The 27801-nt window shown below is 44.6% G+C and overlaps 1 protein-coding gene across 4 annotated transcripts in view; it reads right to left on the reverse strand.

The window, feature by feature from the left end:
- Positions 1 to 27153, reverse strand: part of LUZP1 (leucine zipper protein 1) — an 87102-nt gene extending 59949 nt beyond the window's left edge. The window contains exons 1-2 of one of the 4 annotated variants that reach the window (XM_077337094.1): positions 27030 to 27090; positions 24830 to 24941 (exon numbers count right to left, since the gene is read on the reverse strand). The gene's annotated coding sequence lies outside the window, so the exon portion shown is untranslated. Of the gene's footprint in view, positions 1 to 18389; positions 18506 to 19289; positions 19627 to 24829; positions 24942 to 27029 lie in introns of those variants that run through there. The other 3 variants (XM_077337093.1, XM_077337092.1, XM_077337095.1) reach the window with 3 other exon arrangements.
- Between the last annotated feature and the right edge of the window lie 648 nt (positions 27154 to 27801).

Below are 27801 nucleotides of genomic sequence, written 5' to 3' on the forward strand. Positions count from 1 at the left end.
ATTCAGTCAACTTAGAACAGATCCAGTGTTTTAAATATCTTGGAGTGATCTACCAAGTCTTTGGCTTGATCAACGCTCACGGTGAATATATCACTTCAAAAGCTGATAAGACTGCAAGAGCAATAAAAAAAATGTAATTGGACTGATGAGGGTTGTAATGTGACTGCAGCAATAAAAATATACATGGCAAAATCCTTGGCACAACATCTGTATGGTAGGCTATTAAGCATTACAGCAAACAAAACAAGATACTCATGGAGAAGACACAATCCAAATTTTTACTATTTTACAAGTACCATCATGCATTTCTAACATGGTCACCATGGAGGTCGGGCTTTGGATGGCAGCCATAACTTACTGGCTGAAGCTGACTACCTCATCCAAGGTTTTCGTTAATTAGTTTTGAAAGATAAGTATGTGTCCCTCTGAGTGAGGTTGGTGAGAAATAAAGTGGGTTTCTCTTGTTTGTCTGAGCAATTTCTATCAGCTTTGGATTGACAGCAAGCCAAGATCTTTGTCAAACAAAACCCTAGATATACAAAGGCAACATGACATGAATAGTGCTAGAAGGCAGTGGTAGGACCAGCCTAAATAGGGTTGTTCTAATGCCCTATTTAAAGAATTTAGAAAATCCAGACTGTTGAAGAGCTTTTATGATCATAAGACATGATGCCTTCCCCTCTGCTGTACTAGAGGGTAAATTTAGGAGGACTCCCTGGGAGGAACGCTTATGAATATGCGGAGATGGAAATGTTGAGTCTGTGGAAAACGTAATTTTTGAAAGATAGAATGTTTTATTTAGTTAGAATGTTAGAGGATAAGAACCCAGAGACTACTTTTAAGGTGGTAGTTTTAAGGTAGTTTCAGAAACTATTGCTAAAATTAGATAAAAAGCCCATTTTATATTGAAATAAAATGGGCGCTAGATGGCTTGGGGCGGGTCTCCGAGGCCGCAGGTGCGTTTCCCCTGTCTTTCTCCCCCCGGACTGCGGAAGGGTTCGGCGGGGCCGGGGTTTGAGTATAGAAAGTGGGCCTACCGTCCATCTCGGCTCGTTGCTAACGAGGGGCCGGTGGATCGCGGCCTGCTCTGAGGCGGGCGGCCGCGTGGCTTGGCGCGGCGGCAGCCCAGGCACGGTACTGGGGGCGGCGGGCCAGGCGCGGCAGTGGCAACGGAGCCTCCTTGGTCCAGGACTGCCTCCTTGGTCCAGGATTGACACTCGGAGGAGCAAAGCGGCTTCTGATTCGCTCCTCCAAGTTTTTATCCCAGACAGAGCCCGCCCTAATTCCTCCCCACCAGCCCTTACTGCTTTATTTAGTCCGCGGCGCTGCGGGCGGTTTAAGGATGCTAACTATACTCTGCCTACCTAGGTAATATATTTTACCGATTCTTTTATTGATTTATTGTTTGTCTCCCATCCTACTGAAAGTTGCAAATCCTTATGGAGGGAAGGAACTGTTAAATGACCATGGCTGTTGCAAACTTTTTCTCTCAGGTAATTTAATTTAATGGATAGCCATATTTGATTATTTGATTACAATTACATTATTTGATTACAATGAAGATAGGATGTATCTCTTTTTGTATATAGAAACTGGGCGTCCTATTGCTGTATTAGTTTTGGAATATCTACTGAGATTTAAGTATTGCTATTGTGTTTGCTGGTGTCCAAGTTCAGTTACTGCATTACCGTTATATCTGTAACACTAACTGTACTTGTATCTGGTAATGATCTTATTCCTGAATGTCAAAGTTCAAGACTTTAGTAAGAATAGCATACATAGCAGTGTGTAGCAGTATGTGTGGACATAATCTTGGGGTACTTGTGAACTGTAAGCTAAATATGAGCAGACTGTGATGCGGCAGTAAAGAACGCAAATGCAGTCTTGGGCTGTAACAACATCAAAATCGCAAGATGTCATAGTCCCACTGTATACTGCATTGGTCAGACCCCAACTGGAGTCCTGTGTGCAGTTCTGGAGGCCTCACTTCAAAAAGGATGTGGACATAATTGAGAGAGGGTTCAGAGGAGAGCGACAACAATGACCCAGAGCCTGGGGATCAACCCCTAAGAGGAAAGGCCAAGGGGCTTAGGAATGTTCAGCCTGGGGAAGTTGAGAGGGGACAGGATTGCTGTCTTTAAGCATTCGAAAGGTAGTCAGAGGAGGGCAGGGAAATGTTCCTGTTGGCAGCAGAGGAGAGGATCTGCAGTAATGGGCTTAAACTATGTGGAGAACGATATCGGCTAGGTATCGGGGGGGATTCACAGTCAGAATAGTTCAATTGTGGAATCGACTGCCTAAGGAGATGGTGAGCTCTCCCTCACTGACCTCACTAGTTCTGCATTGAGAGCAGGGGGTTGGCCTAGAGGGCCTGTTATAGCCCCTTCCAACTCAACGATTCTATGAATCTAAATAAATAAATGGAACTGGAGAAAAACATTCTCCCATGCCAACGCTGAATACGAAAGCTTTCACTTGATATCTTCTAAGTTCATCTCCTAATTTTGTGGAGCTAAATGTGATTCTTTTTTACATTGGAGACTAACTATATCTGGAACCTTTGCTTCTGCAGCTAGCAAGATGGGACTTGTCCACTATATCCATGCAAATTGCTAATTATATGAGAATAAAACATGGTGGCTTAGGATGAGTTTCTAATGTGCTTGAACAAGTTGTCTGATGTTGATGCAAAGGTTAATTAAAGAAACAGACTTGCACATAATGTGACCATTCACTCCTAAATTACAATGACTAGGGAGGCAATTAAAAGCAGCAAATGACCAAGGAAATTCGAAAGAATGTTGGCAGCTTGAGTAGGGATCCCACTGCAGATCTGTACTCAACCCTCTTTGAAGCCTAGGTTGGGGGAAGAAGGTATTTAGGGGGGACTGAAATATATGTAATGCTTGTTTTCTTATACACTCCAAACTTTTTTCGCTACTTTAAGAATTAAGAACATGATTCTTAATTCTGACACAAAATTAAGTATAGGATTTGGACAGGAAAACCTCTACATTCACAATAAGGCTAGCAGCACACTTATTTAATTTATTTATTTAGATTTTCATTTCCCGCCACCCCCAGAACCGGCTCGTTGAGGGTTAGAAGAAGAGTTGCCACTTTTGTCTACCCGAAGGAGTCTCAAAACGGCTTATAATCGCCGTCCCTTTCCTCTCCCCACAACAGACAACCTGTGAGGAGGGTGAGGCTGAGAGAGCCCTGATATTACTGAAGAAGAGAATTGGTTCTTATACGCCACTTTTCTCTACCCGAAGGAATCTCAAAGTGGCTCACAATCCCCTTCCCTTCCTCTCCCCACAACAGACACCCTGTGAGGGAGGTGAGGCTGAGAGAGCCCTGATATTACTGAAGAAGAGAATTGGTTCTTATACGCCACTTTTCTCTACCCGAAGGAATCTCAAAGTGGCTCACAATCCCCTTCCCTTCCTCTCCCCGCAACAGACACCCTGTGAGGGAGGTGAAGCTGAGAGAGCCCTGATATTACTGAAGAAGAGAATTGGTTCTTATATGCCACTTTTCTCTACCTTTTCTTCTTTTCTCTAAGGAGCCTCAAAGCAGCTTACATTCACCTTCCCTTTCCTCTCCCCATAACAGATCCTTTATGCATGGCGGCAGCTACTCCGTGCTGTTGCCATGCCGTTGCGCCAAGGCAGGATGCCCAGCCGTTCCCTGTGAACGCAAGGGGGCGGGGCGTGCGGGGCTGCCGTGGAGAAGTGCGCGCACACACGCTTTGCGCTGGGGCCAGCAGGGTAAGTGGCAGCGGCTGGTGGGTGGGAGGTGGGGAGGGGCCAGGGGTGTGGGGGGGGTGGGCCCCCTCCACACACTATGGCAGGGGCAGGGGGATGCCTCTGCCAGCTCTGCGGCGCCCGCAGGGGTGTGTGGTATCCCTACAGGGACAACGTAGGCCGGGGCCGAGTGGGCCTAAAGGCCCGGCACTGGCAATTATGCACAGCGCCAGCCCGCCCCAGCCCCTGCAGGCAGTATCCAGGAAGCTGCGGAAGTTCCCGCATTTCCATAACACGGGATTTCTGTGGCTTTGGGTCGGGCCATTCCTGCGCTGGCAGCAGAGGCTTGCATAAACGGGGATTTCCCCCAATGCCCTGCCGCCGCCAGCACAGGCATTCTGGCATAATGGGTCACAGACCCTGTGAGGGAGGTAAGGCTGAGAGAGCCCTGATATTCCTGCTCTGTCAGATCAGTTTTATCAGCGCTGTGGCAAGCTCAAGGTCACCCAGCTGGCTGCATGTGGAGCACGGAATCAAACCTGGCTCGCCGGATTAGAAGTCCGTACTCCTAGACCAAACTGGTTACAAATGGTCCATAAATTAAAACCCCAGTAAAATATCAAAACAGGACATAAAATTATAGCATATGAATAAGAAAACATGACTACCCATCCCCCCCCAACAACATCCAACAAGGGATACTGACAGTCTCCAGACAGACTTTGCTTTCCTTCACACACCTCGAACACTAATTTAAAACATGTCAGATTCATGTCCAGACTTACAAGACACTACTCTTAAGTGCCTGAGCACCAAATATGCTTCCCTGGACGCCCACGGATAGTCTTCTTGGAGAAAACTGATTTTAAGCCACAGTCTTCCTCATTTTATGCATGTATTCTAGATGGCCCTATTAACCCCCTCCCTCTTCCATGCATATACGCCTACACACCAATCACCTGTATCTACCCCAGCTTTACCCTTAACAGGTATCACCATTAAACAACTGTTCCCTTCGCTCCTACAGTCTTTAAATCGTATACTGGTCTCGTTCTCACCATTTTCCCATTGATCCACCGAGTCCTCACCAAAAGAAATCAGCTCATTCCTGGCATTCTTAATTGCTCTCTTGCCCAAATTTTTTATTTGGGAGAGGCTCACTATGTGAAAGTTTGAAAACCCAATCTGTTGTCATATTGACCTCAAAGAACAAAAGACTCGAAACAGGTTCCGTAACCACTAGGATGTAAATTTCTTGTATTAAAACAACTGTTTAAGCAATCCAACGTTTAAAAAAAAAAACATTAACAAGCTAGCACTGTGTCTAATCCACATGCACATGCTGCCAGCTCTTTTACTGATTTTTTGTCAAGAAAACATTAACACGTTTATGTGTTCTGTTGTCAGTCTTGCACGTAGACAATTAACATTAAGCCTGCATTGGAAAACACGCATTTTGACAGCAGTGATCACCCTGGAATGATACAAGTAACCCTTGGCCAGTTTTCCAAGCCTTGTAAAGTGTTTAAACATTTACAACAATGTATAAACAGTAAACAAATCCTTACAGTTTAAACATTTAATGTTTTTACATCCCTTTACTATAACATTTGCTGTTACACAGAGATCTTTACTGTTTTGCCTAGCAAAGACGTCTGCATAACTCAGAGCGGTTCGTTAGGGACGCACAAATGTTCGATCAGGAACTTTCAGACTGCCTGCAATCCCAAGGAGATTGTAGTTCAGCAATAGCAGAGACTTTTAGTCAGCCCCTTATCTTCTTATGCACACCTTATATGTTAGCTCCTATTGGTCTTGCTTTAATGATGTATGGCAGGCTTTCTCAACCAGGGTTTCATGAAACCCTGGGGTTTTGCAATGGCCATGGGGCCCTGGAAGGATTTTGCCTATCGGATGGTAATTTTGTATATATTTTTTAATTTCATGAAGGTCAAAATAGACAATTAGGTGGCCGCCTCACATATTTCCTCCAAAGCAGCACAGCTTGATGTAGGGGTTAGGAACAGCAATTTCTAATCTGGCAACCCAGGCTTGATTCCCTGCTCCTCCACATGCAGCCAGCTGAGTGACCTTGGGCTCGCCACAGCACTGAGAAAAGCTGTTCTGACCGAGCAGTGATATCAGGGCTCTCTCAGCCTCACCTCCCTTGCGGGGAGAGGAAGGGAAGGCAATTGTAAGACACTTTGAGACTCCTTCTGGTAGAGAAAAACACCATCTAAGAACCAACTCTTCTTAATTTGAGTATTTGGGAGAAGTACAAAAGGAGGGTAATTAATCTCTTGAACCCTATGATCAAGGGGCAAAAAGATTGAGTCTGTGCTAAGGACTACTTTTTCTTCATGAAACACAGAAAATTCTTTTCTCATCGAAAGAGCCTCTAGTTCCAAAATTCTCCTAACCGATGTAATGGCTATCAAAAATAGAGTTTTCCTCCCTAGAAATGTTAGGAAGATTTCTCCAGCCTGCTCAATCAGGGCTCAATCAACATTGACAATACTATATATGGAGGTTCCAAAAAAGGAACCTATGTATCTGTGGGTGTGGTTATGATCATCACTCCATAGGACTTGAACTATGTGATGGTTTTAAGTCAAGTGGAATCCCCTAAATACATAGAAAGATAGTCACTTAGTACTGCAATCTACTTATGCAGGATTCAGAGACCCCTATCCAAGCCTCCTTGTAGGTGTGTAGTAGTAGTAGTAGTAGTAGTAGTAGTAGTAGTAGTAGTAGTAGTAGAAGTAGACGATCTGGATAGCCAAGATATTGTTTGTCACCTGTGAACTGTATCTCTCCTTAACAGCATTGACCACTCAGTTGCCAAACGGTCAAGCATAGTCATTCTGGATTCTGGTGCCAAATGGGCCCCTGGTGAATGAAATCTACTGAGATCGAAACAGTTATGTGATAACCTACTGCCATGCAAGGGATGGCCACAGAATCACAGATTTGGAAGGGGCCTCAATGGTCATCTATTCCAAATCCCCCCCCCCCAGATAATGAAGGAAAATCTCAATTACCTGCTTATCCACAGTGACCCCAATTTCAAACCCAGATGATGCCCCCCCCCAAAAAAAGGTCTTTGGGACCAGTACAGTACACCTGTGCCTGGTGGTATATTTACCTTGAGTACCATTGTAAGAATGGAAAAGGGAAGGAATGCATAAAGCAGACAAGTTGGCTAAGGGCATGTGAGTGCATTTGTCTGCTCTGCCCTGGGATGTCAACACTGGATGAAAAATCTCAGAAGTTGGGGAGCAAGATGGCAATGTACTAAGTTTGCTCAAGGGCAAGCTCCAACACCAAAACAGGACGAGGGAAGACATGCCAGTCACCCCAAACCTCCTCTGGTAGTGCTCTAGAGTGGTTAAACGTGTCCAGAGGAGGGCGACAAAGATGGTGAAAGGTTTGGAGATCAAGTCGTATGAGGAAAGGTTGCAGATGCTTGGTCTGTTTAGCCTGGAGTGAAGACAACTAAGAGGTGATATGATAACCATCTTCAAATACTTGAAGGGCTCTCATGTAGAAGATTGAGCAGAGTTTTTTCTGTTGCTCCAGAGGGTCGGACCAGAACCAACGGGTCGAAATCAATTCAAAAGAATTTTCGGCTGAACATCCGGAAGAGGTTCCTGAAAGTTAGAGAGGTTCCCAAGTTGAACAGGCTTCTTTGGCAGGTGTTGACTTCTTCTTTGGAAGTTTTTAAGCAGAGGCTAGATAGTCATCTGATCTGACAGAAATGCTAATTTTATGAACTTAGGCAGATTGTGAGTGGGTAGACAGGAAGGGATGTGCCAGTGTTTGTCTTTTCTGGCCCTTCTTTCCATATCCAGGGAATTGCTAATTTCCACTGTGGGATGGCAGGTGAATTTCCTCCAGGCCAGGCTGGATTCTGGAGATTTTTGGTGGAGGGATCACTTGGTCATAAAATTGGGATCACCATAAGTGGGCAGGTAGTTGTGAGTTCCTGCGATGTGCAAGCGGTTGGACTAGATGTCCCTGGAGGACCCTCCCAACTATATGATTTTATAATTCTATGAATTGATAAGATTTACAGAGTTAAATCAAAAGTGGCAGCAAAAAGTAAACAACCAAGAGACATACTGATGATATGACAATAAGATCAGATTTAATATTATGCAAGAACAGAGAAACTCCTTATTAAATTCAAGATCAAGATGCCAAAGTGTTTCAAGATCTCCCTGCAGCACCTCCAAAAAAGAGGTGAATGTCACTTTTTTAGACAAATATTAAGTCAAAAAGAGATACAATATTTCTGGAAAATTGACTTTTGCTTTGGAGATCATTTCCCCTACAGGTCAGCATATAATTAAGTTGATATAAGAAGTACAGGAAATGGCAGACCAGCTGAGAGAAAAACCTTCAGAGGACAGGATAGAAGAACAGCTAAGGATGTCTAAAAAATAAAATGGATAAACTCAAACTGATATCATCATCATCATCATCAGTTAATATAAATGGCTTGAACTCACCCACAAAAAGACTGTGCAAAAATTGCACAATTAAAAAAATCAGGAGTTGATATTATTTACCTACAAGAAACACATACTAAAAATGGCTTTGAACATTTGTTGAATTTGAAAAAAATTGAGTAATGTCTACGTTGAATCAGCCAAGGTAAAACAGAGAGGAGTGGCGGTTTATATAACAAACTTATATATGCTAATCCACAAGTGAGATTTATAGTTTTGAAACTTTTCTCCCCCCAAAATGGAAAAGAATGGACTCTGATAAACCTGTATGCTCCAAAGAAGAAATGTGTGGGTTTTATTGGGGCTTTTAACTGAAAACTGTTATGAGGATTCCCTGGGAGTAGCAGGCTAAAAGTCTAAGAAACAAACAACAAACTTATTTAGAAAAGGTAGATGGAGAAGCAGCAATTATCTGTGATTTTAATGCGGTTCCAGATCCCTTGTTGGACAAATTAAAGAAAAAGCTGGAACAAAAATGCCTAAAATATCTATAGACTATTTAAAACAATTTTTTGTATATTTGTGGAGAGAAACAAAACCAAATGTACTTCTTTTTCAGCTTGTCATTGGTCTTATTCAAGAACTGATCAATGTTGGATTTCTAATGCGATGATCCCAGCGGTTGCTAAAACTGAAATTTTGCCAAGTACTTTTGCTGATCATGCTCCTCTGGAATTAACTTTTTTTCAATAAAGATCCAGACTCAGAAGATGGGAGAATAAATGACATGATTCTGAAGGATCCACAAATTCGAAAGCAATGTCAAGAAGAACTTTTTTTAATTGAACAATAAGGCTAATGTGAGTAGAACTACAATTTGGGATGTCAGTAAAGCATATATGAAAAGAAGATTAATCAGCTATAATGAAGTACTGAAATGGAAAAGAAAATAGATAATTTTGTAAAGCAACTGCAAAGGACAGAATAACAAAATCAAAAGCACTTTTAAAGAAGGTTAAGGCACTGTGCCTAGAAAGACATTTAACAGAGACAGAACAAATGAGGAAAAAGCTATGTTTTTTGAAGCAGAAAAATGTTCATTATGATGATATACCAAGGAGGTAGTTAGCCCATAATGTTCAGAAAAGAATCAGAAAAGAATCAGATAAAAGAACAATCAGAGTGATGAAAATAAATTGAATTTTAGCTCAAAATCAACAGGCAATTCAAGAGTATTTTACTAACTTTCCATTACAGAAATTTTCAGAGCAGTATTAAAAAAAACTGAATCAAAGGGTTAGAATAATAGAATTTAATGATGTAATAATATCAATAAAACAAGCGCCTGCTCATGACGGTTTTACAGCTGAATATTATAAGAAAATGATTCATCTAGTTACAATTCCCTTGCAACAGGTTATAAATGATATTGCAAATAATTCCATGACGGACTAGCCAGAAATATGGAGTCCGGAATTTCTTTTGATGATTTATAAAGAAGGTGCAGATCCTACAGTCATATAGATTCATCTCCCTAATAAATGTGGATTGCAAAATTTTGCAACATTATTATTATTATTATTATTATTATTATTATTATTATTATTATTATTATTATTGTTATTGTTCAATTTATTGCCTGCCAATCCCAGAAACAGCTCATGGCAGGTTACAAATGTGTCCAATAAAACCCCCAATAAACCCCATTAAAATGGACAATAAAACACAATAAAAGGAGCAACAACATGGCGAAATCACCTCCTCAACCGCCCCCCACCACCCCATCCCTACCTCAAGGGGGAAGAAAGAGAGTCAAGATGACACTGACCACTGCAGAGGGAACCCACACTGATATTCCCAGCCTCAACCATAGACCCAGCAGAAGAGCTCTGTTTTTCAGGCCCTGCGGAATGCCAAAAGCTCCCGCAGGGCCCACAGTTCACCTGGGAGCCTATTCCACCTGGTCGAGGCCAGGCGTGCTTCCCTGAGGCCAGGAATGACCAATAACTTTTCACCCGCAGAGCGATAGGCAGTCCCTCAGGTATGTGGGTCCCATACTACACAAGGCCTTAAAGGTTAAAACCAAAACCTTGAACCAGATCCGGACAGTAACTGGTAACCAGTGCAGCTGTCTTAGCACTGGCTGGATATGGGTCCTCCACATATTGACCTTATACTCTATCAAGAGATTCCTTAATAAGTTGAAGTTGGTCCTTAAATATAAAAACCATCCCTTGAGAAAGCTATAAGGCGAAACCCGTCGGGACTTGTGTGAAATAAGAATAAAAGAATTACTGAAGAGAGACGACTCTATATAAGTCCAATTTGGATATTTTATTGCCATATTGGTTTCCCAGTGTGTCTGTATTGTTCTATATTTGTTTCTTCACTAGGACCCACCCCTCCCTGTTCGTTATTTTTGCTTCTCCATATTTAGTTAGGCATTCCAACCAAGAAGCTAAAGTGTTAGTAAATGGGATGGTTAGACGTTTTGGCTACCAAAAGACTTAATCCAAATATTCCCAGCCTTGTCCCAGATAGTGAACAATTTAAGTTTAGAAGCTATGCAGATGATGTGATTATTGCAACAAAATCTGATGTGTCAATACCAAAATTTATGGAATGTTTAAATGATTTTGGCAGGGTACCCAGCTATAAAATAAATAGGAAGACAAATATTTTCTTATACGGAAATATTGATGAGTTGAAGAATGAAATTAGCCATATGACTGTGAAGTCAACTCAGACTAAGTAGAATATACCTTGGCATATATATCTATAAAAATTCAAAAAACCTTTTTAAAAATAATTATGCGATGGCATGGCAAAAACTCATTAAAGATCCACATGGATGGTCTAAATTAAATTTGTCTTGGTCTGCTAGAATAGCAACAATTAAAATGAAGGTCCTACCAAAATTAAACTTTCTTTTTCAAACATTATCAACAGACGCAAATGATAAGACTGTAATGAAATGGCAAAGTTGTATAAATACACTTATTTTGAAAAATATAGGACCCAGGATAGGATTTGAAAATTTAAAATATGATAATAAAGAGGTTTAACTCTCCTGAATCTTAAATTATCATGCAGCAGGTGTGACCTGGTTAACAGATTGGATTAAAGAGCCCATGAAGAGAGGATTGGTATTTTTTTAAAAAAAAACAGATCAAAACCAAGCTTACATAATCAGCTATGGCCTTACGGTGAAAAATCAGATTTGGGGAGGTACAATATATACACAAATAGCCTGATGAAGATTTGGAAGAACTATAATATAAGAATTAGTCCTGTCGCCTCACCATTAGAGTTTATGAGAAAACTATTTAGACGTAATGCATGAAAAGATGGTTGGGTTTTTTTTTTAACACATTCAAGATATAATTAACGATAGAGGGGGGTGGCGCTCTTCCGGACTGGCTGCTCCCCCGGCGCAGATAAAGCATTTTGCCAAAGCGCCACTTTCAATCTAGCCGTGCACTCAGATTGAGCCTTTGGTGTGGAACCCTTGCAAACTGCAACATTGTGCTCTTTTCCAAGGCACAACAAGCAAACTGTATGGTCATCCGTATGGGATATCTTCATGGCCACAAATAGCACATTTTTAAAAATAAAGACATGCCGTCTCACCAACTTTCTCCAAAATCCTGAAGAGAAGTCTAGGCACACTAGCGAGTAACGTCCTCTTAGGGGTAAGGGGGCAGCTCCTCTCCAAGCACATGACTATTAGGTGGGAAACAGCTGCTGCGTACTGATTGACCACCCTCCTCCAACTTCCTCCAGCTTCCCGCCCTCTGCCTCCATCTTCCTGCTTTCCGTCCATCAGTCCTTCTCTTCTCCTCCATGGGGTTATCTGCTCTCGACCCCTGCCCCTCTGGCCTCACCCCCTTTTATCCTGCTGTAGCTCTCAGATTTCCCTTCCGTCGCTCCACCTCCAGAAGGGATATCAACCCTGCCTCTCTGGTTGGAGTCCTGCCTCCGGTTTCTGCTTCCCAACCTGTCAGCACGTCACAGCTGCTGCTGTTGCTCCCATGCCTGTCCTGGAAGCCAGTGGCCCAAATTCGGGGAGAGCTGCCGCCCGTGGGCTGTCCTTGACCCCTGTCAATGGGAGAACATCATTGTGGAATAGCACATTTCAGGCGTGATCCTTTGAGTGTTGGATTCCGATTTTATTGTGCTACTTAAGACCAACACGGCTACCCATTTGAATCTCACTCATAGGGTTGTTTGTTCTTAGTCTGACGAAGAGTGCTTGAACTCAAAAGCTCACGCCTTGAATAAATCTTTGTTGGTCTTAAAAATGCCACTGGACTCTGATTTTATTGTGCTACTTCAGACCAACATGGCTACTCATTTGAATCTATCTTCATAGGGTTGTTGTTTGTGGTCCACAACTGGGGAGAAAGGAAGGGAAGGGTATAAATGTAGGGTATAAGGAAGGGTATAAACAAGACGTCACAGCAAGGGGCACTATATAAATTACATGAATGAATGAAATAATCAAATAATTAAATGAATAGTCTGCATATTGCTTTTGATCGGTTCCAGAGAGATCGTATCGTTTCCATGACCCTTCCCTGGCTTCAACAGTATTATTAGTGTTGTAACTTCGGTGATCATTACTGGGGGCCACAAGGGCAGATCGCCTAAAAGATGCTTAAGTCTTTACACAAGGCTGCATTATAATCACACCGTTAAATTTATTTGCTTGTCTTAGTATTGTATGTGGCAAGTTTTTAAGGTGATTTGATATCAGAATAAACTGAAGCTTGCATTTCACGAATTAATGGGAACTTGAACCAGTCCTAGTCCAATACTCTAACTCAGTGGTTCTCAACCTGGGGACCCCCTTGGGGGTCAAATGACCCTTTCACAGAGGTTGCAGCAGGGTGAGCAGCTTGGCCGGGGGGGTGCCATCCACACAACAGCCTTGCAGGGTAGATTGAGAGCATTCGTCTGTCTGGAGCAGCGGAAAAGAGTAAGATCGGCATGGTGGGACAAGAGGCAGAACTGAACTGAGAAACCCTGGAAAAAAAGCAATTTATATACAATCAGGAACAATGGATCTTCACGCCATTGGTCAGCTTCGGTTTAATTTCTGCATAATGTTATGGTTGGGGGTCACCACAACATGAGGAACTGCATTATAGGGTCGTGGGCATTAGGAAGGTTGTGAACCACTGCTCTGTTATTGGTCCCGGTTATGAGTGTGTGACATATGCAGAATGCACCCAAGAGTGCACACATATCCCATCAGACATGAGTAAGAACAGGAAAACTGGGATTCAGGTCAGCCTATCCTATCCTACCTCACAGGGATATTGTAAAGATCAACCAGAGGGATAAACTGAAATGACTAACCCAAATGCTGCTCCTAGCTGAGATTCACTATTCTGGCCCAAGGGGAAAAAATCATCATGGGAAATTAATAATTAAGAATAGCAGGAACCCTTGGCCTGCTTTTCTCGCATACAATAGCCTGGCTATAGCCTAAGTGCTACATTCCACGGTGAAAACAAATGTTTCATCAGAAAGTACGCATTGGCTTCTCCCGGTTCCTTCTCAAGATATTCTCTTTTCAGTAGTCAAACCCCAAATGAAGGAAAACGGACTTCACTCGCATGGCAATCATCAAGTGCACCTCAATTCACACCGCAAGCTGTCTCTGGGAGCAAGTAAGATGGTTTCGTTTTAGAAAAGCCAGGAGGAAATTCCTCAGAGTAAATTGAGCAAAAGCATTTCTATCCTGGGGGGTGAAACCTAATTAAAATAAGTCTGATGTGGAACAATTCTCTGCCGGTTACTACATTTTAAAAAGATTTCTTGCCCAATCTGCACATAAGTGCTTTATTCATGCATTAACCCTATGTGCCTTCATTTTTATTTTTTACAAAGCCTCCCACCTTCCAAACGAACATAAAAGACTGACATATTTCAGGTTGTCAAGGATCATAGTGTCTTGCACAAGCCAGGTAACTGCATTAAAAGCAATAAACTCATGCTGACTGAAGCGGGCAGGGTGCTAACTTCAGAAAGGCCGACCACAGGCCCACTAGACCCCTGCCCCTCTAAAGGGTCCCCCCTTCCGGGAGATAATCAATCTCTCCCTCTCAACAAGACAATTTCTGGAGGGGCTGAAGGAGGCAGTGGAACAGCAGTTACTGAAGAAACCATCCTTGGATCCACTGGAGCCCACCAACTACCACCCCGTCTCCCATCTGGCATTTCTAGGGACAGTAGTGGAAGAGGCTGCTGCTGATCAATTGTCAACATTTCAGTGTTGGATCCAGCCCAGTCAGGATTCCAACCTGGCCATGGGGTAGAAAAAGCGCTGATCACCTCCACTGCCAGCTGGATCAGGATGGGTCAGCGCTGCTTGAGTTTCTCGAACTCATGGCACCATTTGACACAACCATGACCTTCTAGCTCGCTGCCTCACCAATACTGGGATACAAGGGTCAGCCCTTCAATGGCTGATCTCCTTTTTCCGGGGCCAGGGATAGAGGATAACAATGGGAGAGAGCCAATCACACCCCTGCCAACTCCCGTGTGGGGTGGCACAGGGAGCGAATCTCTCCCCAATTCTATTCAACATCTTTATACAGCCTCCCACCCAGCTGGTCCAGAGGTTCGAACTGGGATATCATCAATATACCGATGAAACCCAGTTCTTCCTCCGGATGAATGGCTGCCATGATTCTTCAGCCAGATGCCTGGAAGCAGTGATAGGATGGCTCAAGTACAACTGAAACTCAACCCTTCAAAGACTTGTGGCTGGGTAGGAAAATCAGAGTCCAGTAGCACCTTTAGAGGTCTTGTGGCTGGGTAGGAAAGGTCCCAAGGAAGAAGTGCGATTGCCATGCTTGGATGGGAGTGCAGCAATCAGTTACACACTCAGCCAAGAAGCTGGGAATGATCTTCGATGCCTCTCTCTCTATGGAGGTTCAGGTTACAAGAGTAGCACGACTGGTGTTCTTCCATTTGCACCAAGCTAAGCTACTGGCTTCCTACCTGGTACTAGAACACCTAGCCAGAGTGATCCATGTGACGGTCACCTCTAGATTAGACTTCTGTAACTCACTTTACATGGCCCTACCCTTATCCCTTCTCTGGAAACTTCAACTAGTATAGAATGCAGCAGCTAGTGTCCTCACAGGAACAACATGGAGGGCCCATGTGCGACCTATACTTCAACAACTGCACTGGTTACCAGTTGAATGCCGGATCAAGTTTAAGGCCTTGGAAATCACCTTTAAGGCCATACGTGGTCTGGGCCCAGTGTATTTGGAGTACTGCCTCTCTGCCCATGCCCCCCAGACAGCTCCATGCTCAACTAATTCCAACATGCTAAAGATTCATGGCCCCAAGGAACCAGGACGTTAACCAGGGCCAGGCCATTCTTGGTCCTGGCCCCCACTTGATGGAATCAACTCTCAGAGGAGATCATGGCCCTGCCAGAACTAGCCTCAGTTCTGCAGGGCCTGCAAAACAGAGCTCTTCTGTCAAGCCTTCGGTTGGCGCCAATGAACTGAAAACACCTACTGGACCCCCCTGGACCCCTCCACATCACATACATTCTCCATCAGCCTCTCAGTCCTGGCAATAATTACATGGTTAACAGTTTTACATGGTTACCAGTTTTAAATGTTTAGAATGCTGATACAAGTTAACTGAGTTCAATTTCTTATTTCTCCTGCATACTGTATCTCACCTTATTTTGGAACATGAATCTACGTTGTGAACTGCCCAGAGCTGCAAGGAAGGACGGTATAAAAATGTAATAAATAACATTTTAAAATTAAACCTTCTTAAAAGTAGTCGCATTTCTCCCTCCCCGTCCATCCGTGACCCGTGCGTGCGACAAAATAACCTCCTGCTGAGTAGCCAGGCTGAGTAGTATTGCAAATGTTTGTTTGATTTGAGGTCATCAGAAACTACGTACCTGATAACGCCAAAAGCCCAGCAGAGCCAACCTTTATTTATTCGGTCTATTTATTTTACCTTTATAGCAATAGGGGAAGCTGCCTGGGCGAAGCATGGAGTCGTAAAGTGGCAAAGTGACCTATCTGCATGCTGAATCTTGCCTCTGCAGTGCATTCAGCTAGTCCAGGAATCTCCAGACACCTTTAACAACCATTGAGTTACAAGCATGGGTGACAGGAAGGTGGGTGAAGCATGAAGCAGATCCTTCCAAAAACTCACAAATCATAAGGAGGAGAAGCTACCTGAGGGCTGAAACCCCAGTAGAAAGACAATTATAGTAGGTGGCCTTAATCAAATCTCTCTCTTACTCTGCCTCTTTCCTAGAATATGAGGATAGCAACACTTTGCAGGGTTGTTGTAAGGATTACAGCAAAGGAAATACATCTGAAGTGCTCTGAAAACTCCAAAAGCACTGCACTGAATGTTAAGCGTTGAGATTAGGGCTCAGGTGCCAGTGACCTCCCTTCCATAGGAGCCAGTTTCTCCTCTGTCCTTGTCAAAATTTGCAAGTTATTTCCAGTCTGCTCAATTCTCACAGACAAGGGTAGAGCTTGCAAGGCATCGGTCTAATGTTTTACCATGCCCCATAACTGCCTAAAAAGAGGGGAAAGATTTTTCTTCCCCCCCCCCACACACATCATTAGTTGGTCAAGATGGAAATGAAGCATCCATCTCTTCTCAGTCTGTCTCCCAAACGTTTAAATCAGCCTTTCTCAACTGTTTTTTTTTTTTTATGTTGAGAAACCCCCGAAACATTCTTCAGGCTTTGAGAAACCCCAGAAGTAGCACAATACTGCAGAATACGGTTGGGAAGTATAACTGTGTACGTGCCCACCCAGGGCCCCTCCCTTCCCCCCCCCTCTGGGCCCATCATTGACCATTCTGGGAGGGGAGAACAGGTTGACATGACCATAAATTGTCATTTCAATCGATAAATGTTTAAGAACTGTTAAAAAAAAAAACTAACTCCCACCCATTCGGGAAACCCTTCCAGGGCTGTCAAGAAACCCCAGGGTTTCATGAAACCATGACTGAGAAAGCCTGGTTTAAATAAGTCAGCATGTACAACCTGAGCTCAAGTCCACACAACACTCATGCAGTACTTATCAAGGCAGTACGATTTCATCCCTTTTTCAGAAGTCATGTGCCCTATCCAAAGTTTTCCTTGGAATTGCAATCCACTCTAAATTCCAATCTTTTCTTCTTTTTAAAACATTATTTCTGGCAGGCCTTCCAGGGTTAACAACTGTGCAACTGACAGATATTCAAAAGCTCTTACTGGCCCGATGATGCAACTCTCAGGAAAGCCACACCTGCTGAATTCCTACCTGTCACATATCTGAAGCAACAGCAGAACAAAGTAGTCGTCACTCTGTTCTCCCTCTTCCATAAGATTCATCACACGAGCGTCATTTTCTTCCCTTGCACATGTCCACTGTCGAGACTGAAAATCCAAAATCTGTCCAAACATCCAAGGCCACTCAATAAGCCAGCAACAAAGCCACAACTTGAAGTGCATCTTGACTGTGAGTGTCCTGCATAGTGCAGTGGGTTGTGAATGTCCTGCAGAGTGCAGGGGGTTGGACTAGATGACCCAGTAGTTCCCTTCCAACTCTATTATTGTATGATTCTTTATGACATTTGCCTTGCCAAAAAGTGACATTCGTATATTTTCATAGGATTACTTCCTTTGGATGACAATGGCCTTTGACTCCCAAACCAATACCTGTTGGAATGTGGCCTCAGAGCCAAAATACCCAAGTGAATTTGTAAATGAACTGCCCTTACTCACAAGTAAAGTAATTTTACAGCACTGTGGCCGCTCAAGCCCAATATATCCTGGCCATGTGCCCGGAACTAAACCCCAAATTCACCAGGCCTTACTCCCCAGTCCATATGTACAAAAACGAAGCCTCACCTGCCTTCCTGTTTACTCAAGAGTAAAGTTCACCGAGCCTTATTCCCAGTTCAAATATTTGTAGGACTGCCGTCTCCCTAGCCCAATCCTCTGAGCATTCCCTCGGGTGCCAAAACCACCAGATCTTATTCAAAAATGTTCAGGGCTAAGGCATCCCCCAGGAGGTTTCAGCGGGCCCTTCCTGCGAGCAAAACATGCCCGACCAAACCCCTACTTTCCCGTGGAAGGCCATCATCCCTAAAGGGGCCGCAAAGCCGCCGCTCTAGGATGCGCAACCCTCTGCACGCTCACCTGGGGAAAGCCACTCGGCCTCTGACGAAAACGAGCCATGACTCACCCCAAGCTCATGCCGCAAGGAGCAGCGTTGGAAGAAGGCGTGCCGCCGGCCTCCTGTCCCATCCCGCAGGCGGCAGAGCGCCCCCCCCCCGTTCTCCGGAAAGCAAGAGCCCCCCTGAACCCCAAGGGCCAGTTCTCCCCGAGCAAGGCTCCCGCCGCCGCAGCGCCATCTCCCCGCCCGCGGCTTCCCCATTTCCCAAAAGCCAGGCGAGCGAGCAAGCTTCCTCCGAGGCATTTCCTTTGCAGGAAAAGGGCCGGGCTCCGCTGCTCCTGGCGAGGCGAAAAAGTTCCCAAGTTCCGCAGCAGCAGCAGGAGGAGGAGGAGGCGGCGGCGGCTCTGCAAAGCTCGCCCCGAGCTCCAGAAGTCCAGGATTTCCCCAGCAAGAACAATGCGCGCGCGGGAGGAGAAGGGGGGGGGGGAGATGCTTTTCTTTTTTTCATTGCTCCCCCCCCCCCCCCAAAAAAAAGAGGACCCTAATTAATGCCTTTCCTTTTTTGCTTCTCCGAGGGGTCGGTCTGTACCGACACTCACACACACTCACACAAACGCACCCTGGCAACTTGAACAAAGCGGATGCCTCGCATTCCTTCCCAGCCCCAGCTTGGTTTTTTTGGCAGCCGGAATGAGCCCGAAGGAGGCACCACACACACACACACACACAGCGCGCGCACACACATACAACACATACACACACACGCCTCGAGCAACACAACACAACGCAACGCGAGGCGGGCGCGCAAGCGACTGGCCCCCGAAGCCGGCCCGAGTCGCGCAGCCCCCAAATCCAGGCGCCACCGCCCTCCTCCCCCCTCCGAGCCAGCCCCGACGCCTCAGGGAGGCGGCGAAGTAACTTACCCGCCGGGAAAGTCGGCAAGGGGCGTCCCCCGCGGTGGCGGCGGCGGCGGCTCGTGTCCAGCCCTGTGAGGGGCGAAGCGGAGCGGCGGCGGCGGCGGCCGTGGCCCGCTCGGATCCGGCCGGATGAGTGTCCGGCCCGCGGGCTGCCGTGTTGGGGCTCCTCCTGACAATGAGAGGCGGGGAGCAGCCCCTGGCGGGCGGCTTGACGTCAGGCGAGAAGGGAGGGAAATGAGGCGGGAGGAGGAGGAGGAGGCCGCGCTCGGCACGCCGCCGGCCCGCCTCAGAGGAGTCCCCGGCTGGCCCAGGCCGCCCTCAGGAGGCGCGCCAAGGAAAGGGCGGCCGGGGTCGGGCCTGGCTGAGGCGAAGGGCGGGCGGGCGGCAGCCGGGGGAAGGCGCCTCCTTCGGCGGCTGAGGGGAGTGGGGCGAGCCTTGGCGGCGCTTGGACGGGACTGGGCACAGGCGGGAGCGGGTTGCCACATCCAGGCGGGAGCATTTGGGGTGGAGGGCAGAGGCCTCAGTGGGGTATAATGCCCTAGAGAGACCAGCCTCCAAAACAGTGGAGAAACCCTTGAAACACGAATCAGGCTTCCAGAAAGCCCCAGAAAGTGAGGTCAGCGTATATGGTCATTATCACCGGAATTTGTTTTTAAAAAAATTAAGAATTTTAACACCCTTCCAATCTGCGGGATGCTTCCTGGGATGTTGTGAAACTCCAGGGCTTCACAAAACCCTTGGTGGGAAAGCCCACCTCAAAGCATCCGTTTTCTCCAGGGAGACTGATCTCTGTAGTCTGGAGATGAGCCATAGTTCTCGGGAATCCCCAGGGCCCACCTGGAGGCTGACATCCCTGCCAGGTGGGTTCCTATTGAGAAGCAGCTTAAAATGGGAGTCTACAGGGACATCCTAGAGGGACATCCTAAATCCATTGAGGCCAATGAGCTCAGAAGGGTCACGTTCTGCTCAAGATAGTAAATCAGGAATCCAGTAAGGTCAAACGGTGTCATCGGAAACAGAATTGAAGTCAATGGGTTCCGGAAGGTAAGATGCTTAGTTAGGGTTACCAGATTCCTCTTTTTAGAGTTCACATCCTCTTTTTGTGGTGTCCATCCTCTTTGGAGTTTTTTTTAATGATGAAAATGACCTCTTGGGGTTGTAAGGTTTGGAATATTCCTAGCTAGTAGCAATTATTATAGCTTAAATAGTAGGAGTACCCAGCTTGCTGGGGGTAAACAGTAATGACTGGGGAAGGCACTGGCAAACCACCCCGTATTGAGTCTGCCATGAAAACGCTGGAGGGCCTCATCCCAAGGGTCAGACATGACCCAGTGCTTGCACAGGGGATACCTACTTTAAATAGTAGGGGTATTTAGAATCATCTAACCATAGAGCTGGGAGGGGCCATCCAGGCCCTCTAGTCCAGCCCCTTGCTCAATGCAGGATCAGCCTAAAGCGTTCAGGATAAGGATCTGTCCAGCTGCAGCTTGACGACTACCATTGAGGGGGCATGAGATTTGTCATAGTGATCGCAGTCAGGAAATAGAGCCTCATTTTTGCTTTTCAAAATAACCCTAACATGAGATAATAAACCAGTCCAGTAGTGTCAAACAGCACCGTACAAACAGTGGCATCCTTCCAAGTCTGTCAAAGCCAATAGGTTCAGAAGGGTAAGATTCTGCTTAAGATAACAAAACAGGCGTTTAGTGGCACCTTAAAGTCTAACAGATGTATGTCAGATCTCTTTGCCTCAAATGCATAAAACTGTCAATCCACCAGGTAGAATTTTATAAGCTATAGAAAAATGTATATGGTTAGGGAGTGGATTTTGGAATTGCAGCTTGTTTTGAATCAATCTATCTTTGTGACATCCCCCCTCCCCTGTTTTCTGTTGCTTATATAAGTCAGCCGTCATGGATTTACACTCCTATGCATCTGATGAAGTGAGTTTAGTTAGGGAATTTCTGTTCCACTTCTCAAGTCCTGCTTGAGGCAACACACAAGTGAAATAAAGCTGCAAATTGTATGATGATGCCAGTTCTTTAAGGTTGGTCAACGGAGGCTCAGGGGTACAGAATCTCCTTTGTATTCAGAAATTCCAAAGCCTAGCATCTGCCATGCCCAGTTAGAAGGTTCTTGCCTATAGGGAAGGATCTTTCTGTGCTTAAGAACTGCTGCCAATCTGGATACATGCAGAAAATACTGAGACCAGTGTTTAGATTATATAAGACAACATCATATCCAGTGTGTAAAAGGGGCACATAGGAGTATGAGCTTTTTCTGTTTGTGTAATTTAACCCAGAGTTCCCCAGGGCAGGGTAGAACTTCCTTATCAGTGCAGGCATACAATATTTTATCAGGCATAAAATGTTTAAATTACATTTTAATCAAATAAATGTTCATGATGTATGGTGTAATCCAGCCTTTCTCAACTTTTTTTGCCACTGAGAAACCCCTGAAACATTCTTCAGGCTTCAAGAGACCCCAGAAGTGGTGCAATCATGCAGAATACAGTTGGGAAGTATAGCTATGTACCTGCTAACTTGGGACCCCTCCCCTCCCCACCCCCTCCAGGCCCATCATTGGCCATTTGGGGAGGGGTGACATGACCATATATGGTCATATCACCTGATAAATATTTAACAAATTTAAAAATACATTACAAATTAATGAACTCCCACCTATTTGGGAAACCCTTCCTGGGCCACCGAGAAATCCCAGGGTTTCACAAAGCCCTGGTTGGAAAAGCCTGGTGCAATTTGTCATTGTTCTAAAGAATCAGCAGTTCCAAACGAAATGTAGTCCAAATTCAACGAGCATTTGACTACGGTATTTTTTAAATTCTTTCAGTATTTTTGAATTATAGCTTGAATGCCTTGTTTAAAAATCTGGTTCATGGAAAGGGAGGGACAGTTTCGCATGGGACTGTGACTGCAGCATTGCACAACATGGGCAAGTGTTGTTTCTCACATGTTTGTAGAAGTGTGCAGCTCATTAAGAGCCAGAATTAACTTTTAAGACCTGGATCTGGGACATTTTATTAATACATTGCACAAAACATGATTCACACCCTGATTCTAAACCCTTTCTGCTGAACAGTCCTATGTAACCCATGTCTCATGATTGTGGCTTTCTCTTGGTTAGCATCCCGCATCACCCTGATAATTCTTGAAGCGAGGAGGACATGTGGAACAAACAGATAATATGATTGTTTCCATGCTGGCATTTATATTCAGCAAGGCGTTGGGGCTCTAGGGGGGAAAGTTACCATGACACGCAGTCTCCCAATTTCAAAATCACCAGTGCACTCTTTGTGTTTCTGTTTATTTCCTTTCTTTATACTCTGCCTTTCTCTCCAATGGGGGCCCATTTTATCTCACAACAACCCTGTGGAGTAGATTAGGCAGTGAGTCTGTGACAGCCCCTTCTGTGACAGAGCTGAGATTCGAACCTGGCGTGCCAGTTCCTAATCCGACACTGTAACCACTTAACCACATGCAAATTGCCACCATGCAGACCGAGATATTGATATGTATGATTTCATTCTGAATATCTAACACCCAGAGACACATTCAAATGAGTAGCCGTGTTGGTCTGAAGTAGCACAATAAAATTAGAGTCCAGTTTACTAATGTAACAGGATTAACTTTTGCTTATATATTCCCACCGTCATGATGGTCTGAGGAAGAGTGCTTGCACTCGAAAGCTCACGCCTTGAATAAATCTTTGTTGGTCTTAAAGGTGCTACTGGACTCTGATTTTATTGTACACACAGACACATTTCTAAGAATTGTGGCATATGCTCACTAAATGGCTGCTTAGATACAGAACTGCTTTTTCCCGGCCTGTTAAAAACACTGGATGGTCTATTCTGATATACTGTTAGAATATTTCTATTACACATGCACAGCTGGTCAGCACGGGCCTCTCCCTTTTGAGACAAGCGATAGTTTTGCCTTGGAAAGTTTCTACAACCAGGATCTAATTAAGTATTTTACCTACTCTCAAAAACTTAGGCAGGCCACTCCCCCATCCCCAAACAAACCTAAATTCCCCAATCACAGCATGCTTTCCCAAACCTCCTCCATCCAATCCAAAAGTAGTTTTTCTGTGGCACATCTAAGAAACAAAAGGCTCCTTGGGTATGCATAACTAATTTTAGGCTTCTTTGGATCTTCCTGCACTCAGAAATATCCCATTCCCCATTCTGTTTAAAGAATATTGGTCACGGGAAATGTTACAAAAAACTATTACTCAATCTCCTAATATCTTTAAAGATGTTCCCGCTGCCTTTCTCTGCCCCCCCAATTTAAAAAGCCAAAAACCGAACAGTCTCTTCTTTTGCAGATGATTTTGCAAGGCACAAAACCCAGCACTGAGTAGTGTTTAGACCTCAGATCCTTATTCTGGACAGTTTGGGGGCTTTGCTATCTCTCAGCCCAACCTACTTTACAGGGTTGTTGTGATGAATGAAAGATGCATATAAGCACTTTGCAATAGGGTTGCCAATATCCAAGTTATAGCAGAGATCAGTTTCCCTGGAGGAAATGGCTGCTTTAGAAGGTAGATTCCATGGCAGTGGCTGTAGCTCTCTACATCTCCTTGGACTACAATTACCCTGGCTCGGACTCTTGCTAATTATCGTCCATGGACATCTGGAGAGTCGCAGTGGCTTCCTCTGCTCAATGGCATTAAAGTCCCTCTTCTCTGTAAATCCTGCCCTGCTCAGCTTCCTCCCCCAAAATCTCCAGGTCTTTCCAAACACCGGAGCTAGCAACCCAACTGTTGTGTGTGTTGACCTGCCAAGGACCAAGCTTGAGGCCTGAGACAGGATCGTAGCTTACAATGCTGGACATTCTGGAGGAATCTACTGTTGGTTACTGCTTATTTTCTTTTCTTTTATTGTTTATCTAGACTATGTAATTTTTATCAATTAATTATAATTATGAATTACCCTTGTTCTTATGATGTTTTATATGCCATTAAAGGTTTTTGAATTTTGATTTGCTTACAATGCAATTGACCAATGAGCGGCTATGTCCTGCCAGATCCAGTAAGGAGTTCATAGTCTGAGGAAGAGTGCTTGCTCTCAAAAGCTCACACCCTGAATAAATCTTTGTTGGTCTTAAAGGTGCTGCTGGACTCTGATTTTATTGAGCTGCTTCAGACCAACACAGCTACCCATTTGAATCCGACCAATAGCATGCACTGGCAGAAAGATCCATTGTTTGCTTGTATATATAAGTTGTTGTTTTTTTGTTGGAGGGGGAGGCGGTCAGTTCAGTTCTTCGTACCATGCTGGTGTCTTAATAAAGAGCTCAAATCACTACTGGTATCCACCACTGAACCCACGGATTTAACACCAACCTTGCAAACATGGACCTGTTTGCATTATGCTCTGTTACCTTTTTTATAGTTTAATATTATTGTTATTGTGAAAAGCTGAGTTCCATCTACTGTTTCCTATGTTTTATGTAAATCACCCTGAGCGTCAGGGGGAGGCGGTATATAAACACAATAAATAAATAATAAATAAATAATATTACCTTTTGGACAGATGGACACTTCAAGAGAAGAAACAAGTAACAGTTATGGGCAGCTTAGAACTCTCAGTGGAAGACTCAACTAGCTGACATCCATTCCAAAAGAAACCATCTTCTGAAAAAATACATGTAAAATATTTGAGGCTGCCTTTCACTGAAAGTTTTAGACCTCGCTGATGTTGGCTCACCTTCTTTAGCACTCGAGAACTTTTTCCTGTTTGGTTCCCCCTCCTTTCATTTGAAAAGGCCTATTTATTCCCACACTTCCCGTGTATTCTCTTTCCTCCTTCCACTGGCTTTGATCAGTCCATGGCTTTTTTTGCTCACACAGCAGTGGGCAAGAGGGGGAGGAGGGCAGGTCACAATGAAAGAGGAATGGGTTAGGCTTGCGAAGGATTGGCACAGTGGATTATTCTGCCCAAAACAGAAGGATGTTGGCACTTGTCTTAACACTTTGCTTACTGATAAACCAGTAATCGATTAAAAACAAACAAAAAAGTTTAAAAGGAACCTCCATTTTCAAGGCATGCTTTCTGTTATTCCCATTGTCTCATTAACTTCATGAATTGATAAGTACTTGAGTGAAATGAATTAATAAGTGGTTTGAACAAAGTAAATGTTATCGGAGAATGGGGGTAAGAAGAGTTGATTTTTTATACCCCGCTTTACATTATTCGAAGGAGTCTCAAAGCAGCTTACAGTCGCCTTCCCATCCTCTCCCCACAACCTGTGGGATCGCCTAACACCCTATGCCTCCCTCAGGGCTGTACGCTCTGTGGGTGAAAATTTATTGGTCGTTCCCAGCCCCAGGGAAGTGCGCCTAGCCTCAGCCAGGGCCTTTTCAGTCCTGGCCCCAACCTGATGGAATGAGCTCCCAGGTGAGCTATGGGCCCTGCGGGAGCTTACAGCATTCCGCAGGGCCTGTAAAACAGAGCTCTTCCACCAGGTCTATGGTTGAGGCTGGGGTCAATGAGGTAGATCTATGCCCTCCTTCCAGGTATGATTATTGCATCTTACCTCCTTCCCCTCCCCACTTTAATAGTGGGGGTTGGGAGTGGGTTTTCCGCCATGTTGGCATTTTATGTGTTGTTGTTTTTTTTAATTGGGGTTTTAATGGGGTTTTTAAGACTTTGTAACCCGCCACAAGCCAGTTCTGGGAGTGGCAGGGAATAAATCTAACAATTATAACAACAGCTAGATGCATGTGGAGGAGTGGGGAATCAAACCCGACTCTCCAGATTAGAAGCCCCTGTTCTTAACCACTACACCCTTCTTCAGTGCACTCTGATTCTTAATATGTTTGAATATAAAAACAATATCCATTCTGTGCACCAGGTCAGATGGGACAGTTGAACATATTTTTGCATCCAAATACTGGCAAATTTGAGACCCAACATGTGGATGTCACTTTGCTGCTATGAGACACGTGAATCTATTCTTGCTAACTTAGCATTCTTTTTTCCCCTTTCCTTTACTGTGTGTCCCATTCTACCATAACCCATCCATAGGAATTTCTTGGCTGTCCATCTTCAGCATTACAGATCCCATGTTTAGCCCTCTTTCTAAAGTAAAACACATCAGACCCTCTGGAGCCTTTAGCAAATGTAGCAAAGATATGCTGAAAGGTATGCTACTTGGGTTCATCCTCAATTGTGTTGTCTGTTTTTCAGCCTCATGAAATCATGAGTTTTGACACTCACCTTGCCTACCTGGTCCAGGGTTATTTAAGGCCAGCTGTTTAGAGTAACATCAGAGGGCTGTGAACGGACTCCTGCAATCTTTACTAACCACATATGCAAATTTGCCTGGAATTAAATCCTATTTAAACCAGCGTGATTTACTCCCCTGTAAATCCCATCTGTGCAATGTTATGTTAAATACAGGCATAATGCAATGCAGATCCACTGAAAGACTGCCCGGTGAGGCTGAAGGCTGGACTCTTTCCCTCTTTAAAAATGTATATTTACTTGCAAGTAAGTCCCATTGGCTTCCATTAAATTTACTTCTAAACAAGTGTGCAGAGTCCCTGAGCCCTAAGTGGATCTGACTCAAATGTCCGAATGAGATTTTTCATGACCTTCACGTTGCCGTAACATCATGCAGTAGCATTAACCTGAACCAAGAAAAATCAGATTTTTACAAGTCAAAGCTCACTGAAATTTGGCAATAGGAAAATGAATGAGAAAAAACTCAAGACGAATACCTGGTAGGAGGGCACAGGAGCCGTGGTTGCAGTCATGCTGGGGCAAGGTGGCAGCCTTTGTGAAATGCAGCATTGCACAATTAGCCCGGAATGGAGGCGCTGTGCACACCCACTGCAGTGCCAGTTCTTGCCAGCAGCAATAGGGTTAAAGCTCTCCTTGGCCGGCTTGACAGCGTTTCTAACGACTCAGCATAATTTCTGAAGGGCAGTTCTGCCAGCACTCGGAATCCAGATCGTCTTCCAAATTGACAGGCTTAGGGTTGTTGAATGGGGAAATCAGGGCTTTCAATTCCTTCCCAAAGCATCAGCTACCCAAACTAAAGGGAGGGGGGAGCTGATGCAAGATGGATGGCTTGCACCATTGCTGAATCTGTGCATCATGCACACACATCCAAATACTTGGATAGCAACAGAGGCCTTTGTGATGGGGTATGGTCTGCATCCACAAAATAAGTAAGGTTCCATCCATCTCTCTGACCCTGAGCAGGAAAAACTGTTTCCTAGACAATCTTACAGGGGAGGGGGGGGAATCAGCCAACATTCTGTGTGGTTATTTCATGCCACTGCAGTAACTACGAATAAATTTAAGCAGTGATCTGAAAACAGTTGAGCTAGCAGGCCAGACACAAATGCTGCTGGATTTCAGCAGGTAGATTTATATATATTTCTCACATGGCTTCCCTCAGTGTTAATTCTAGATCATGCACCAATATGCATGTCATCACTGGGCTCCAGGAATGGGTAACACTCCATTATAACTCACTGTCAGCCA

This window comes from Paroedura picta, chromosome 5 (genome assembly GCF_049243985.1).
Source record: "Paroedura picta isolate Pp20150507F chromosome 5, Ppicta_v3.0, whole genome shotgun sequence".
In the NCBI taxonomy this organism is placed as follows: Eukaryota; Metazoa; Chordata; class Lepidosauria; order Squamata; family Gekkonidae; genus Paroedura; species Paroedura picta.